At 43.3% G+C, this 17,064-nt stretch overlaps 1 protein-coding gene across 3 annotated transcripts in view; it reads left to right on the plus strand.

The window, feature by feature from the left end:
• The window catches only part of PPP2R3A (protein phosphatase 2 regulatory subunit B''alpha), a 337,220-nt gene that overhangs the window by 161,510 nt on the left and 158,646 nt on the right, over positions 1-17,064 (plus strand). Inside the window, exon 1 of one of the 3 annotated variants that reach the window (XM_040348694.1) lies at positions 4,439-4,911. The exons of 1 other annotated variant lie outside the window; for it this stretch is intronic. The gene's annotated coding sequence lies outside the window, so the exon portion shown is untranslated. Of the gene's footprint in view, positions 1-4,438; positions 4,912-7,757; positions 7,780-17,064 lie in introns of those variants that run through there. One more of the 3 variants, XM_040348695.1, reaches the window with a different exon arrangement.

Here is a 17,064-nt window from a genome sequence, read left to right on the forward strand (position 1 = left end):
CTGTGTACTGTGTCAGGGACCAGATATAGTAAACACAGGATCTTAGGTTTAGGAACGCTTTAATGCCATGGCATTTATACAGCGTACAGGGGCACACTCGCAGGTGTCTTTGGAATTAGTTTCAGAAAATGGTTAATAAAGTGGTTGTAAACCTCAGACAAGACATATGAACAAAGCATATCACTCCATAGTGTGTGTTTGTCTCAATTAAGAGCACTAAGTGTAATTTCTGTCAGCTGCCTCATTCCTCTGCTATCTGCATGTGTCATTTATGACACGTTTTCCTGACACCAAAAAAAAAATGGTGATGTGAGGGAGCTCCAGCTGATTGACATCCACAGCTCTGTTCCTGTGTGCTGTGTGAAGGGGGGGGGGGGGGTGTATCTCTTTCTTCCAATCAGATCTCCTTGATGATGTAACTTCAGCTCTTCACCCCCTGCTTTTCAGAGCTGAGAGATCCTGTGTAAATTCTGCACTTTGAATAGTTGTAGGGGAAAGACCGCTGTAGATAAACATGTACATCTATGTGTATCACCTAAGGTCAGTCACTTCACTGGGTATATTAGGTAAAGGTTTACAACCATTTTAAGTGACCTCTGTATAGAAAACAAAGCAGGGTGTAAAAAAAGATGTTTAGAAAACAATCTCTAGGATTTTTTTTTAATTTAAGATGCTTTAATAATTTTGTTTATTCAGCATGAAGTGGAGCTTAGTTATGTAGCATATGAGGCTGTATATTCTGCAATATTTGAATTGCTTGTAAACTCATTCAATGAATACAAGCTCTGCAATCTGAGATAACAACATGAACTGCATTGATTCATTCATACAATTTCACAGTAACCATGAGATAAACAAAGTTCAGGAATATTCCTTTGTCCCATTGGTTTGCAAATATATGTACATTACAAAAATGTATGATTGAAGAGAAATGCCTCTGTACCAGGCTCCGAGTGTGAGGAGGAAGGGAAAGAGGTACAAATGAAAGTGAAACCTTCTAAGCAGCTTATAAACCTTCCATCGATCTTTCTGCACATAGCTTGAAGTGCTTTACTCCTTCCTTGAAGAGCAAAATGGCAGCAAGCGGTAAATAGACCCAGTTTGGGAATATTTACTAACCTGACCGCTTATTATTCTAAATAGGAAACCTTCATTTTGTTTGCAAATATTAAAGATTTGTAACTACCAGAAAGAATAAGTCCTTACATTTAAAGAGCACCTGTCATTTTGGATCCGTCATGGCAGCGCCTTCTAGCGGGCATCCACTCGGCCACGTCCCTCGCCTTGTCACTGCTGCATCAACAGCTGACTCATTAAAGTGAATGGGACTGTCGGTGAGTCAACAGCGGGTCAGAGGAGGAGGAGCTGCTGCGGGACAGAGACGACAGTTTCTCTTTAAAAATTATGATTTAAATAGTGATTTATATCGACTTGTTTTAGTTTAAATCCACCCTGAATGTGAAGAAAATGTCATCAGCACCCCAAGAATTTCTCAAAAAGGTCCAAAGCTTTATTCTGTGGTCACATAAATATACAGCAATATTACGTAACCACGCAGTGTCCCTTTTTCACTTGCCCGACAAAGGGGCCCTGCAACGTTGCTGTATATGTATCATGTGACCATAGAATAAAGCTTTGGACCCTTTCGAGGAATCCTGACATTTTCTTCACTTTGATCATCCAGTGTTTCCAGCCTATGGTCATTACAGCACCCAGCATCACCGAACTGCCGGTTTCTTGAATATGTGCGCGTTTTACATACAATGGGCCAGATTCAGAGAGATCGGCGCATCTTTAGATAGGCGAAGCGCATCTCCTATGCGCTACGCCGCTGTAACATTGAGAGGCAAGTACAGTATTCACAAAGCACTTGCTCCCATATGTACACCGGTGTAACGTAAATGGGCCAGCGTAAGCCCGCCTAATTCAAAGTAGCAAGGCAGTGGGCGTGTTGTATTTATAATTAACCGTGACCCCATGTAAATGAATGGCCGATCGAACGGCGCATGCGCGCGCATGCTCAGAATCACGTCGCAAATACTCCCTAAGATACGTCGGCTCAATGCTTTCGACGTGAACGTAATCTACGCCCAGCTCCATTCACGTACGACTTACGCAAACAACGTAAAATATGATGCTGAGCCATGACTAAGCGCTAACAGTGTGCGAAACGCATCGGCTATCCCCTCATGTGACTGTATCTTTGGATTTATATGTCCAGTTTTTATAATCAAAGACTACTTCTTCAAGTTCTTTTGGAGTGCGGCTGTCCATCCACTTCTTCCATGTTTGCCTTGTGCATTGCCAGCACCTTGGACTCCTGAGAGGTTCCTCTAATTGTCTGCTTAGATCCACCTGGAGCGGTGATTCCTTTCCCTTGTAAAATACGACGCTGTTCCCGCGCCCATACCTTAACATGACTTACCCCTGCTTTATGAGGGGTAAAGTTACGCCGGATGTACGCCTTACGCAAACGGCGTAGCTTACTGCAACGGGCGCAAGTACGTTCGTAAATCGGCGTATCTAGCTCATTTACATATTCAATTCGTAATTCTTGGAAAGCGTCCCTAGCGGCCAGCGTAAATATGCACCCAAGATACGACAGCGTAGGAGACTTGCGTCGGTCGTATCTTGGCAAAATTCAAGCGTATCTTGTTTCCTGAATACAGCGCATAGATACGAAGGCGCATCCTTGAACTTTCGCCGCGTATCAATAGATACGTTGGCGTAAGCCGTCTGTGAATCCGGGCCAAAGTATATTTAAAGCCGTGTACACACGATCGGTTTGTCCGATGAAAAAAGTCTGATGGGCTTTTTTCATCAGACAAACCGATTGTGTGTGGGCCCCATCGGTCTTTTTTTCCATCGGTGTAAAAAAATAAAACATGTTTTAAATTTTTCCTATGAATAAAAAACCGATAGGAAATTCCGATCGTCTGTGTGGAACTCCATCGGAGAAAAATCCACGCATGCTCAGAATCAAGTCGACGCATGCTCGGAAGCATTGAACTTCATTTTTTTCGGCTCGTAGTAGTGTTTAACGTCACCGCGTTTTGCCACGGTCAGAATTCAGTCTGATAGTGTGTAGGCAAGACTGATGAAAGTCAGCTTCATCGGATTTCTGACAAAAACAAACATTGGATTTTAATCCATCAGAATTCTGATCATGTGTACGCGGCATAAGAGCCCCAATACATCTCAGGTTGTAGTTCTAACTTTCTGACCAGTGCTGTGATTGGTACACTACTGCAATGTTTCTCAGCTCCAGTCCTCAAGTACCCCCAACAGGTCATGTTTCAGCATTTCCCTCGGCTGTGGTAATTTAATGCAGTAAAACCGATCAAATCACCTGTGCAAAAATAACGAAAAGCCTGAGACATGACCTGTTGGGTGCTTGAGGACTGGAGTTGAGAAACATTGCACTACTGGACCTGTGCGCTGAGTTTGTGGGGTTCTGCCCTGTTGGCATCATCTCGGTATGCTTGCTCCCTCTGCTGAATGTTTGACTCTAAGGTCTCTCTGCAGCTGAGATCAGTTTCAGAGAGACCTCTGATTGATTCAGGATCAGAGAGACGCCCCGAATGCTGGAAGTTGGTAAGCGGCATCAGTTTCGTGCTGAGTTTGTGGGGTTCTGCCCTGTTGGCATCATCTCGGTATGCTTGCTCCCTCTGCTGAATGTTTGACTCTAAGGTCTCTCTGCAGCTGAGATCAGTTTCAGAGAGACCTCTGATTGATTCAGGATCAGAGAGACGCCCCGAATGCTGGAAGTTGGTAAGTGGCATCAGTTACGTGCTGAGTTTGTGGGGTTCTGCCCTGTTGGCATCATCTCGGTATGCTTGCTCCCTCTGCTGAATGTTTGACTCTAAGGTCTCTCTGCAGCTGAGATCAGTTTCAGAGAGACCTCTGATTGATTCAGGATCAGAGAGACGCCCCGAATGCTGGAAGTTGGTAAGTGGCATCAGTTACGTGCTGAGTTTGTGGGGTTCTGCCCTGTTGGCATCATCTCGGTATGCTTGCTCCCTCTGCTGAATGTTTGACTCTAAGGTCTCTCTGCAGCTGAGATCAGTTTCAGAGAGACCTCTGATTGATTCAGGATCAGAGAGACGCCCCGAATGCTGGAAGTTGGTAAGCGGCATCAGTTACGTGCTGAGTTTGTGGGGTTCTGCCCTGTTGGCATCATCTCGGTATGCTTGCTCCCTCTGCTGAATGTTTGACTCTAAGGTCTCTCTGCAGCTGAGATCAGTTTCAGAGAGACCTCTGATTGATTCAGGATCAGAGAGACGCCCCGAATGCTGGAAGTTGGTCAGTTACGTGCTGAGTTGCTGTGAACTTTCTTTTTTTATTATGTTCCCACCTATTTTTTAAGTGATGCACATAGAGTGCAGCTGGATGGGAGTCTCCTGTATACAGCTGTGTGACAGTCCGTCGGTACAATCTGTCCCCTACAGAAGCTTGCATGGATTTTTAATTTTTTTGGCTCTCCTGTCCTTATACTGTCTCGCCCTCCTCCTTATCCCATGGCTTTCACGTTTTTTTACTCCAGCTCTCAGCCGCCCTCCCCTCTTGCTCGCTACAGCTGCTCCGTTTTGTGTTTAAAAAAAGATTTCAAAGTGCTTAGTCCTGTTTGTGGAAGCATTAAATGAGAAGAAGTGTCATATGCCTCTGGTGGTAAAACGGCTGCTTGTGAAAAAAAAATCCTCCCCTGAGCCACACTTCAGAGCAACAGCCAAACCTGATCGCTTTGCACAGCGGAGTCCATACTGCCAAGATCTGGCGTGTCATAAATAGGAGAGGAAAAATGTAGCTTCACCAGCCCCTCTCTGCTCCTAAAATGCACATTATTTTCTCTTTGCATGGTGGCTTGCTGTAGCTGTCCCTGGTGTTCGCTAAGAGGAGTCCTCATACCCTCCGGTAAGCTGTTCTCCATTGCTTCTATCTATGTGCTGCTGTCTGATAGAAGAATCTCAGTCATTTGTTTTGTCCACGTAGTAGTGTATACAGCTGTGTGCATGGAAGTGTGCTACGCTCTTGTGCTGTGTTGTCCATAGCAACCAATCAGATCCTTCCGTAGTCTGCATGTTGTGTTATGTCTTTACAGTTCCCATAATGGGACAGGACTGATTAGCGTGATGTTTTAGTTTTGGGTTAAACTTCTTTAGATATTCCTGACAGATGCTGGTAGAGATGTGTGATTCTGAGTTGCCAGTTCCTCCAACCTATAACGTGTGGGGGGGGGGGGGGTGAAATTTTTCCCGGTTATTTATTGTTATGTCAATTGCATAATTAAACAAATCAGTAGGGCTGTTACTGATCAAAATTTTTGTGTTCGAATAATCGATTTATTTTATTTTTTTATTTTTTTATTAGTGTATTTTGTGCGTGTACTCGAGAGAGGAGCCGGACTGCAGGAGTTGGGAGTTGGCAGGCCTCCCCCAGAGGCAATCTGCCACCTTTCTCCATGCCCCGGGTGGCAATGGCGGGTGTGTGAGGGGGTCCTCCCACACAGCCCGCCCTACCTGCTCCGCTTTGAAGCCCAACGGGGCAGAGGGACTCCCTATAAGGGAGTGAGAGGATTAGCCCGCTCAACCAGCCCCGTTAGTCCTTCGCCTCTCTTTTTACAGACCACGTGGTCAAAGTGCGTGCATGTTAACCCAATTTCGAGTGCGTGTAAGTGTGGTGGTTTTTGCGGGAGGGGGGTGGGTGTACTAAGCGCAAGCTTACCTCGCATAGCACACCCACCGGGAGCCGGGCTGAGACCACCAAACTCAATTAACATGTAGCTGAGACCGGGATCCGAACCTCTAGCTGCAGAGGTGAATGGCTTGTCAGCGCAGTGCCAATCGCGTTGAGCCACCGCAGCTCCCTCGATTTTTTTTTTTAATCTAATTTGAATTTATTATAACGCACATACAGATTTTAGCTGATCTCCTCCTTGCAGGCTGATTCCCAGTGCAGCTACCAACCGCTGGAAAAATGGATAGCAGGATACAAAAAACACACAAAGGCAGCGCTCGATGGGAATAGCATTAAAACTTTTATAGTCTACAAGTAGGTAACCAAATAAATATTGCACTGGAGATAAAATCGATGTAGCTACATAAACTGTAAATATGGTGCGAGTAATACCAAACGGTACCAAAAGCAGTCATGAAAACAAGTAGCTAAGTATAATACTGGTATAAAAATGTGTATAACGATGCCACTGCTGAATCCAGATGAGGAGAGGTTAGCATCAAAATTATTTTGATCGATCAAAAAAATTTAAGATCAATCAATGAATTAATAGTTAATTTCCACAGCCCTACAAATCAGTAATATTTATTTGGGGAAAAAGGAAAGATTGGATCTCCAACAGGGAGAACTCATCGCAGTAGAGCTGGGGTCTCAAACTGGCGGGCCTCTAGCTGTTGCGGAACTACAAGTCCCATCGTACCTCTGCCTGTGGGATTCATGCTTGTAACTGTCAGCCTTGCAATGCCTCATGGGACTTGTAGTTTCTCAACAGCTGGAGGGCCACAGGTTGAGGCCCCTGAAGTAGACTGTAAGCTCTGATGAGCAGGGCCCTCCTTACCCTCTTGAACTGTACTAACTGTATAACTGTACTGTAAGCTTCAAGGAGAAGGGTCCTCTGATGCCTATTGTATTAAAGTGTACAGTAAAACCTCGGAGTATAATTCGTTTCAGAAACATGCTTGTAATCCAAAGCACTTGTATATTTTTTTACAGGGTATAAAATAGAGAGGCGCCTCCTAAGTGTAGGGAAAGGTGGTAAATGTTGTATCTTCAGTAAATGTAATCATATTGCTACACTTGGAGGCTCCTCTCTTCTTTTTTATACTCAGTTGTGACATGACGCTACTCTTATAGTAAGACATCGCTTGTATATCAAGGCAAAATTTCTTAAAACATTTTGCTTGTCTTGCAAAACGCTCTCAAACCAAGTTACTCTCAAACCAAGGTTTTACTGTATTTGTACTGTCTACCCTCAAGTTGTAAAGCGCTGCGTAAACTGTCGGCACTATATAAATCCTGTATAATAATAATACTGTCTGCCCTTTATTTTGTTAAACACAAACAGTTGGTGGTATATAATCGCTGTATAATTTATTTAGAGCAGTTTTTTGTTCATGTTTAAAAAATTATTTTGGGTCTGAAAGATTACGTAAAACCCGCAAAGATTACCTATTTTCTGAAAGCAGACACCATAGAGAATAAAATGGTGGTAATTTCAACTTTTTTTATGTTGCATGAGATTAATGCAAAGGTCGAAAATTATATTAAAAGTTAATTTTAGGAGGCACAAATACACAATAAATTACAACATTTTTTGGGCAAGCAGAGCCCAGGATATATAGCGGGGGGAGTGCGCGAGGTGCGTGTAGTATTTGTGTGGCAGCCCAGGCACCAGAACAAACTTTCTTGTCGCCATTGCGACCTGGCACCTAGGGTTTGTCGAGCCCTGAAATACAGTATGCGTAAGTTATATAATGAATAGCAATTCCTGTAGGATTTGAGCAGCCAGTGGGTGATTTAACCCAACAGTGTCTGTCCATAACAGGGGGGATTTGTTTTAAATCAAGTAAATTTAAATCACTAGTAAAAATAATGGATTTAAACCGACTTGATTTAAATCATAATTTTTAAAGAGCAAATGTAATTTTTGTCCTGCAGCGGCTCTTCCTCTGACCCGCTGTTGACTCACCGACAGTCCCATTCACTTTAATGAACAGCTGGTGATGTGGCAGTGACACAACAAGATGAGGGACGTGGCAGCAGCAGGTGAGTGGGTTCTCTTTAACAGGCGCTGCCATGATTGATCTAAAATAACAAGTGATCTTTAAATGTAAAGACTTATTTATGCCGGTAGTTAGAATCTTTAATATTTGCAAACAAAATGAAGGTTTCCCATTTAGAATAATAAGCTGTCGGGTTAGTAAAAGTGATATCCGAACCAATTCAATCATACAGTTTGTAGTGTACATAGATTTTCAAAATAATAGGATAAAGGAATATTCCTAAACTTTTTTTTTTTTTGCATGGTTACTGCAAAATTGTGTGAATGCATCAATGCCAGTGCATGTTATCTCAGCTTGGATTGACTGAGTTTGCCAGAAATGTAAATATTGTAGAATATACAGCCTCATTCTACATAACTAAGCTTCATTTCATGCTAAATAAACAAAATTATTAATGTATCCTAAATGGAAAACAATATTTTAGATAGATTTTTACTCCAAAAGCATTTTATTATAAGACAATTGATAAAATTAATCAAACAAATCGATTTAAACCAAAAAAATATTTTTTTTTATCCACCCTGGTCCATACAGTATTTCATTGTTGGGTGGGCTTACTCTGTGACAGCCTTAGCAGTATGAATGATGTGAATGCATAGAACAGTGCACATGATCTCCACTAACGTGCACTACTTACTCCAAAGAAACAGAAGTGAGGGAGAAAAGGAGAGGAGAAAAACGCTGTAAGAAACAAATAAAAAATAGACAACAGCAGGGCCATTACATAGTGGATGTGTGTTGTTTATTTTTTGGATCCAGAATGTTGTGTAGTGTCAATACTGTATAAAGGAATTGTGAAAATTACACAGAGGTCACATCTATAGGAATCATGTTGGCCTCTAGATATAAATGCTGCGATTTCTACTTGAAAGCAACACTTCAAGTGTATGGCGACATTCAATCTGCTTTTTTCTTGCAGCACATAAGACTGGCTATACTCCAAAGCATGTCAACCACAGCCTCAGAACAAGTCATCCATATGAAATCATTATATTGAATAGAAGTGTGCAGCATGCTTCATACGCAACTGATTCAAGGAAAATAAAAATATCTGTCACTGCCCTCAATACAGCAGTGATGTCTGGATAATAAGCGTTGTACTGACCTGTGGCAGTTACTGAAAAGATCATACATGTCATTTGTAGAGTGATGAAGTATTGATTCATTGACAACTCCCTATCAAGGCTGTCGGCCCCCATTTGTGAAAATCTGGCTCTAAATTGAAAACACCAATTGCTGATTGGCTGAGGTGGAGAGGCAGCCAATCAGAGGAAGCCCTTGTATCTATGATATATATACCGTATTTATCGGCGTATACCGCGCACTTTTTTGCCCTGAAAATCAGGGCAAAATCGTGGGTGCGCGGTATACGCCGATACCCACTTTCCCGCGCCGAGTTTGAATACTGCGCCAACATATACCGAGCGCAGTACACTGGTGTATTGTCGGGTAGTCTTGGCTCCTCCCGCGCTGACGTCCTGGACGGACAGGACGTCAGCGCGAGAGTAGCCGAGCATTGCCGACAATACACAAGTGTACTGCGCTCTGTATATGTCGGCGCAGTATTCAAACTCGGCGGGGAGGACGCGAGGACGCCGCAGAAGGACGCCCGACCCGATGAAGAGGACACCCGAAGCCACAGACGGACACCGGACCCGACGAGGACGCCGCGCAAGACACCAAAACTGTAAGTACGAAAAAAACTTTTTTTCCACAGGATTCAAGGCAACTTTAGGGGTACGCGGGAGGGCGCTATACCGCGATAAATACGGTGTGTGTATATATATATATATATATACAATTACGGTACATGAATGCAGAGCTTCCTTTTGAATGGCTGAAAAGTGCTCCACCTGACTTGATTTTGTCTCAGGAGCGCTGTAAAACCTATAGTTAGGATTTAAAGTAGAACTAAAGACAGAACGTTTCTTTTTTCATTTTGAATAGAGTAAGGGAGAGTTGAGCCTCGTACACACGATCAGATTTTCATCGGACAAAGCGTAGGACTTTCGTCCGAAGGGCGTTGGCCAGGAACTGGTATTGCATACAAACGCCAAAGAATTGTCGCCAACAAACACGGAACAACGTGGCTTTTCAGCTCTTTAGCACCACCTCTGCTAATGTTGTGTTATGGTGAGCATTGCTTTTGAGCATGCGTGTTTGTACTTTGTAGTTTTGATTTGATTCTTTGGGGCAGCTCTAACTTTTTAAATGGAGGATTCTCTATGTGATTGATCCTGTAATTGAGGACTGAAGTGCCTGAAAATCAGGGACAAGGTAATCAACATTTCTACACGCAGGTCTCGGACATGCCACATGGTGGACAAGGGTCATCACTCCAGCCATGCACCCTTCTCATAAATTGATTAGGTCTGGTGTACAGTGGGACAGACCATACTTTTTATGTCGGCCTTTCTGAACTAGGGTTCTGTGGAGTTGATGGGAGTTCCTTGAACAATGAGCAATGTCCGCCTCAGAAAAGTTCCCATTGATCCCACCAGTGTTCCTTCGCTCTCTGTAAAGGTCTTCCCAAACCACAAGTGTAAGGAGCATTCTTCCCCACTGACTATCGCATGAATTTGTCATGGGATTACATATAGTACTTATTAGCAGGGGTTCCCTGAGACTGGAAAGTTATTTTGATGGTTCCGCTGTATTAAAAATGTTGAGAAAAAAACATTTTAAGCTAATAAAACAGCCATGATGCAGCATTTGCCTGCCAAGGTCAGTGGGATGACCAGGGCACCCAATTGCTGCACAGTTCTTGATCCATCGGCATTCTACTTGGCACACTCTGCAATGTATTGCAGCTCGGGGAACATTTGGTATTGAAGTTCCACTTTAAAGTATAACTAAAGGCAAAACCTTTTAGTTTTGGACAGAGGGGAGAGAGATTTGAACGCTTGTCAGTTTTTGTTGCGGTCTGTGTCCCCGTTAAGGTGATTTATTTTTTATATTTGTCTTGTTTGCAGTTATCAGTGAAAGTAAAAGAAAATCCCCAGAAAAGTAATAAAGGGGAAATCTTCCAATAGGGACACTAGTTCTGGTGACCTGGGGGTCCCCAAGGAATTCCCTAAATCCTCTTTCTTCCTGTTTGACTATGGGACAGGAAGTGAAGGAAAATCTTTGCAATGGGACACAGATGGCAAAAAATAAGCTGACGGGTTATAACCCTTCCTTACTTCTTCCTTTAAAAAAAAAAAGGTTTTGCCTATACAAACAAACTAAACCCCCCTATTTCCCGCCTCCCCCCCCCCCCCCAGGTCCACACTTACCCCGTCCAGGTTGCGGCTTCTCCTCTCAGCCAATCCGGTCTTGAGACCCGTTTCATGTACTAAAATACTCTTAGGCCCCGTACACACGACCGGATCTGTCCGCTGATACTTGTCCGCGGACCAGTTTCAGCAGACAAGTTCGGTCGTGTGTACGGCCGACCGGACAGGTTTCCAGCGGACATTTGTCCAGCCGACTGTTTTCCAGCGGACAAAAATTTCTTAGCATGCTAAGAAACCTGTCCGCTGGAAACCTGTCCGTCGGACATGTTCGGTCTTCTGTACAGACTCACCGGACATGTCAGATCGGCCGCCATCCCTCGCATGCGTCGAAGTGATTCGACGCATGCGTGAAAGCATTGACCTTCCAGGGTCGCGCACGTCGCCGCGTCATCGTCGCGGCCACGTCGCGACACGTCACCGCGTTTGTTTTCCGCTGGGATTTTGGTCTGATGGTGTGTACAGCCATCAGATCAAAATCCGGCAGCGGACATGTCCGATGGAAACGGTCCGCGGACCGTTTTCATCGGACAGATCCGCTGGTGTGTACGGGGCCTTAGAAATGTATGCATCCGGCGCCCCACATGGAGATTAGGTGGGCAGCACCCCTGCGCCCCTTATGGACTGGCTGCTGCTGGACACAGCACAGCTTCCAGTGCCACCCAGTGATCTTGCTGCATGGGGGACATTTATTCTGGACTGGCTGGGTTTGATTCATTAACACATTTTTTTTACATATTTTTCAGCTTCAGAATAGCTATCTAAACCTTTGTGCCGTGAGAATCTTTAGGAAATAGTTTTGTCTTGCATATAGGAACATACAGTAGCTCAGACGGTAAGAATTTGGAATGTCCCATAGCAACTGTTGGAAACGGACTGCCAGCACTTTAGTGTAGCCATGCTAATAATGGGTTATACACTGTTTGATTTCGAATGGTGTTATTTGCTGTAGTGGCTTCTTCTGGTTAGACTGAGCGACAGAGCACGACCGGTACTGTCCCCGAAAAAATTACAGGCTATGAAAGCTACTGAAATGAATGTTATTTTTGGGCAGCAATAATAATTACAAATTATAGCACAGTGTTAGTTGTAGTTTCCAGAAGACCTATGCGATGAGTGGCATTCACTTAAAGGATCACTAAAGGAATTTTTTTTTTTTTTAGCTAAATAGCTTCCTTTACCTTACTGCAGTCCTGGTTTCATGTCCTCATTGTTCGTTTTTGCTCTAATCCTTCTCTGTTCTGAACACTTCCTGGTTGTCTGTTTCCTGATGAAAAAAGTCATGGGAGCTTTCTCTCTGTGGTCACTAATCAAGGAGGTGTGATTACTGTGTGTCTAAAACCCCTCAGCACCAATGAGTTTCGTTTTACAAACCATCACTGCCCTGTATTGGTTCTGTGTCTCTGTACATCACACAGCATGCAAAAACAAAACTGAAACTGTAGGTACATTATATGATTGATTTTTATCTATTTTTAATCATTTTTAAAAGGAATTAGTTAACTATTATGTCTCTATACCCTGTAAACAGTCATTTCAGCAAAAAAAAGCCCAGAAATCAATTGCAGGAAATTGATTGCAGCCCCAAGTTGTGCATTAGGCCCGCCAGTGTAGCAGAGCAGTTACAGCACACCTATTGTGTTTTTGTATACTATGTTAACAAAGAGAACATGTCATGGGAGGGGTATGTAGGCTGCCATTGCATACATTCCACTGAAAATGTCTGTATCCTGGCTATCTCTGTCTGATAAGTAGATTCTCTGACTTCTCACTGATCAAGCATGCAGCAAATAATATCAGATCCTGCAAACTTGTTTCATTGTAGTGCCTCAGGAGCCAGAGGTTCAGCGAGAACGCCAGGTAACTGGTATTTTTTACAAGAATATCAGGAATACCAGAACTTGTATTTCTGTAATGACCATGTTTCTTTTATAAAAAGGCTCTCCATTTTATTTAAAAAGTCTTGAGATGCATGTTGCTTTGCACGTAATGTAATACGGTCAGCGTTCTGTAATTTCTATTACTGTGTTCTTCTTAGTCATAGCTTTGAAATGTGGTTAAATCTTGAATTCTACACTAGTTGCTCTCAATATATTGTACTGTCTGCGCATCTTTTTTGCTGCTGCTATTGAAGCTTTATGCTGTTAAATGTTTCAGCATTTTTGGTCTAATTAGTTCTATCCCAAAGTGTACCTGTACTCAGATTAAAAGAGGTGAATTAACAGTACATACAAAAGCATTCCCTTATCTTTGTCCAGTGCCCCCGCTCCACTCCTACAAATACAGGGGCAGATCCACATAGAATTAGATCCGCGCAGCATATCAGAGATACGCTACGCCGCCGTACCTTACCTGGCGGAATTTCGAATCCTCAACGATTTTGTGCCGTAAGTTACGGCGGCGTAGTGTATTTCTGGCGGCGGATTTCAAATTGGGCGGGTAGGGGGCGTGTTTCATTTAAATGAAGCGCGTCCCCGCGCCGAATGAACTGCGCATGCGCCGTCCCAAAATTTTCCGCCGTGCATTGCGCTAAATGACGTCGCTAGGACGTCATTTTTTTAACTTAGACGTGAGTTACGTCCATCCCGATTCACGGACGACTTACGCAAAAAAAAAAAATTCAAATTTCGACGCGGGAACGACGGCCATACTTAACATGGCAATTCTAACTATACGCCGCAAAATACCAGCTTTAACTATACGCCGGAAAAAGCCGACTAGAGACGACGTAAGAGAATGCGACGTCCGCGAGTACGTTCGTGGATCGACGGAAATAGCTAATTTGCATACCCGACGCGGAAAACGACGCAAACTCCACCCAGCGGACGCCGAAGTATTGCATCTACGATCCGAAGGCGTACAAAGCCGTACGCCTGTCGGATCGAACCCAGATGCTGTCGTATCTTGGTTTGAGGATTCAAACTAAAGATACAACGCGGGTAATTTGAAAGTACGCCGGCGTATCGGTAGATACGCCGGCGTAATCGCTCTGAGGATCTGGCCCCAAATCTCTAACTTCTGGGAAAGTCAAAGCCTGTCAAACAAGCTATTTATTCCAACAACCTTCCCATAATAAAATGTGTGCATTAAATGTATTTTTAGGACATAAATTACCTGTAAAAGCATCCCATATGTAGATAACCAAAAGCCCTGGTACCGCCTTCTTGGATGTGACATCAGCAGCCCCAGCACCCAAGAGCCATCACTTAAGTGACACGATATAGAGACCTTTCTCAAACTTTTTACCCCAGAGGAACCCTTGAAATAATTTACATGTCTGGGAACTCCTGCTAAAATGTATTCGGCATTAGGGCTCAAAATACCCCTTATATTGGTGGCCAGTGGGAAGAATAATCCTTCCTACAGTGGTGATTGGATTATCACCTTTTAAAGACCGTCAAAAAGGGAATTGCAGTCATGCAGCTGCCTCTGCCAGGTGGCAATAACTTTGGAACTGTGCAGGCATCAACAAATGGAAGGTCACTCCACCTCAGCTCAAGGAACCCCTAGCAACTTCAGGAGGAACCCTGGTTGAGAAAGATTGTTTTATAGTATTGCCTATCACATGTCCACTGACGACTACATAAAAGGTTATGTAGGGAGGTTGGGGGAAGGGTGGAGGAGCTGGGCTAGCACAGACAGTAATTAGACAGACCCAGAAGAAAAGTAGGCTATGATGCTCAAGGAAGGAAATTGTTGTGCCAAGGAATCAACTCTCCTCAGGTAGTGATTTTTCTAGCAAGTTTAAGGGCACATTGCAAATAAAAAAAAATGTATAGGAAAAACCCTAAAAGTAAGTATTAAAAAGAATAAAATAAAATAATTTAAACCCAGTTTGCACTTTCACTTTTCCTTCATCAGAACCATATCTGTGAGTGATCCAGCTGCTGCAGGTATGGAGCCTAGGAGAACCCTAGTGCTGGGCAACCAATAGGAAGTGTCCACTCCGATACGGCCAGCAATACTGCAGTCCAGGAAGATCAATGAGCTATAAGGATGCTCACCAGCACCCTCGTAGTACATTGAGAACCACCAGCCTCAAAGGATGACGGTACTTGTAGTTTATTCGTTCACAGAACTCTGTGAATGAATGATGCAGCCGCCTGGGTGGAGCCCCACACAGCTGGGATCTTTTTAGATTGTGACAGTGGGTGCGGGCATGTGACATGTTCCTTGAAGGTGAACTTATCCTTTAATTAAAATGGCATTCAGTTGTGGGGTGCAGGTGTAGGGGCAAAGGATAAGGGAAAGTGGTGCCCCCCAGAGCAGCCTTAAACTTCCACTCTCACTGCAATCACTCCCCTTCATGATGATGGAGATACCCAGATCCTACCTTTTGGGTTGCAGAGTTTCTTTTGGAGAGCTTGTACTGGAGATACTGTGAACCAACACTTTTTTCTTCCTTTTTCCCTTTTTTTTTTTGCCCCCATCCTTACTCCTGTGGGCACCATTATTCCATTCTTCCCTACTTTTAATGGAAGACTCTTTAGAGGCTCCAAGCCCCCCACATAAGTGTCTGATGTTTTTCATCACTTGGTTGAAAGGATTACTCTAAAATCTTTCTTTGTCAGTAGTCATGGGAAAATACTTAGAGCAGCCTTTTTCAACCTGGGTGCCCAGGTACCCTGGGATCTGCCTTTAGGATTCCTCAGGGGTGCCTTGGCAAAATGGCAAAAAAATGCCCAAAAATGATATACAAGCTGGTGAGCGGATCAAGCCTGCCTTATAGTTACACAAAGCCTGCATCCTAACAACCAGCTATGTCCTCTTTATAAATGGAGATATTGGGCCCCTGCGCGGTATCCTCGTTTGCTCCCCACCGATTTGATGTCGCAATAAATTTTGATTGGTTGCATAACTGACCTCATTTTCTTTCAGGACACACTTGCAGTGCAACCCTACTGTGCAGTTGATATGCTTATTAGCTATGAGGTAAAAGTACAGCGAATTTGATACCCAGCAAAGACCACATACCATCTTATTCATTAGGACAATGAGGACTAAACAAAGGGCAGTAACCAATCGGCTACTTTATTTCCCAGACTTCAGACTTAATGCCTGTAAGTGGTGGTTCTTATTGCTTTTCTAATAAGAACATACTGTATACATCACTACTAATAGGAACACATATTTGTGTTCTTTGAGAAAACCTTTTTATTATTTTTACTGAAATAGATGAGTAGATTGTGCAGCTGTCCAGCTGGAGCGGTTGCTGAGGCTGTAGCAGTTTGTCGAGCACTTGGTGACCTTCGATATTTTTGTCCCTCCAGGCTTTGTCAGCTGCTGTCTTGTTAGCTCATTCTTTTTCTCTCTGATTCCTTTCCTAACGGTAGCCTTGGCTTTTTATCATCTGATGGTTGAGTTTATGGAAGAGGCATTTTTCATTGTTATGATTTGCCTTGACTTCTGATTTTTATGTAAAGTGACATTGACCACCATACATGCAGGTTTTGTCAATTGGGATAACCATTACCAGGTCTTTTCTGGCACTTTATTTTTTTTACATGTAACAGTCAGTATTTTTTGCTAGAAAATTACTTGGAAGCCCCAACCTTCTTTTTTTTGCAGAGGCTATAGAGAATAAATTGGTGTGTTTTGCAATTTTTCATGTCACACGGTATATGCTAATGTAATTTTTTGGGACAACACTTGTGTTTTTTTGCATTAAAAAATAATTAAATTTGTAACCCATTTTTTTTGTAAAATATTAACGCTGACGTTACGATGAGTAAACCGATACCAAACATGACACGCTTTAAAATTATGCACGCCCGAGAAACAGTGGCAAAAATAAAATGTAATATCCATAGGCAACGCTTTTAAAAACTTTTACAGGTTACCACTTTAGATCTACAGGGGAGGTCTAGTGCTAGACTTTGCTGCCCATGATCTAATGTTTGCAGCGATAGCGCACATGTGTGGGTCGATCAATGTTTGCATGCGTGCAGGACTGGCGCACGTTTGTTTATGCGCGCAGAGATGGGGACACTTTACAT

This window comes from Rana temporaria, chromosome 4, assembly GCF_905171775.1.
Source record: "Rana temporaria chromosome 4, aRanTem1.1, whole genome shotgun sequence".
Lineage (NCBI taxonomy): Eukaryota > Metazoa > Chordata > Amphibia > Anura > Ranidae > Rana > Rana temporaria.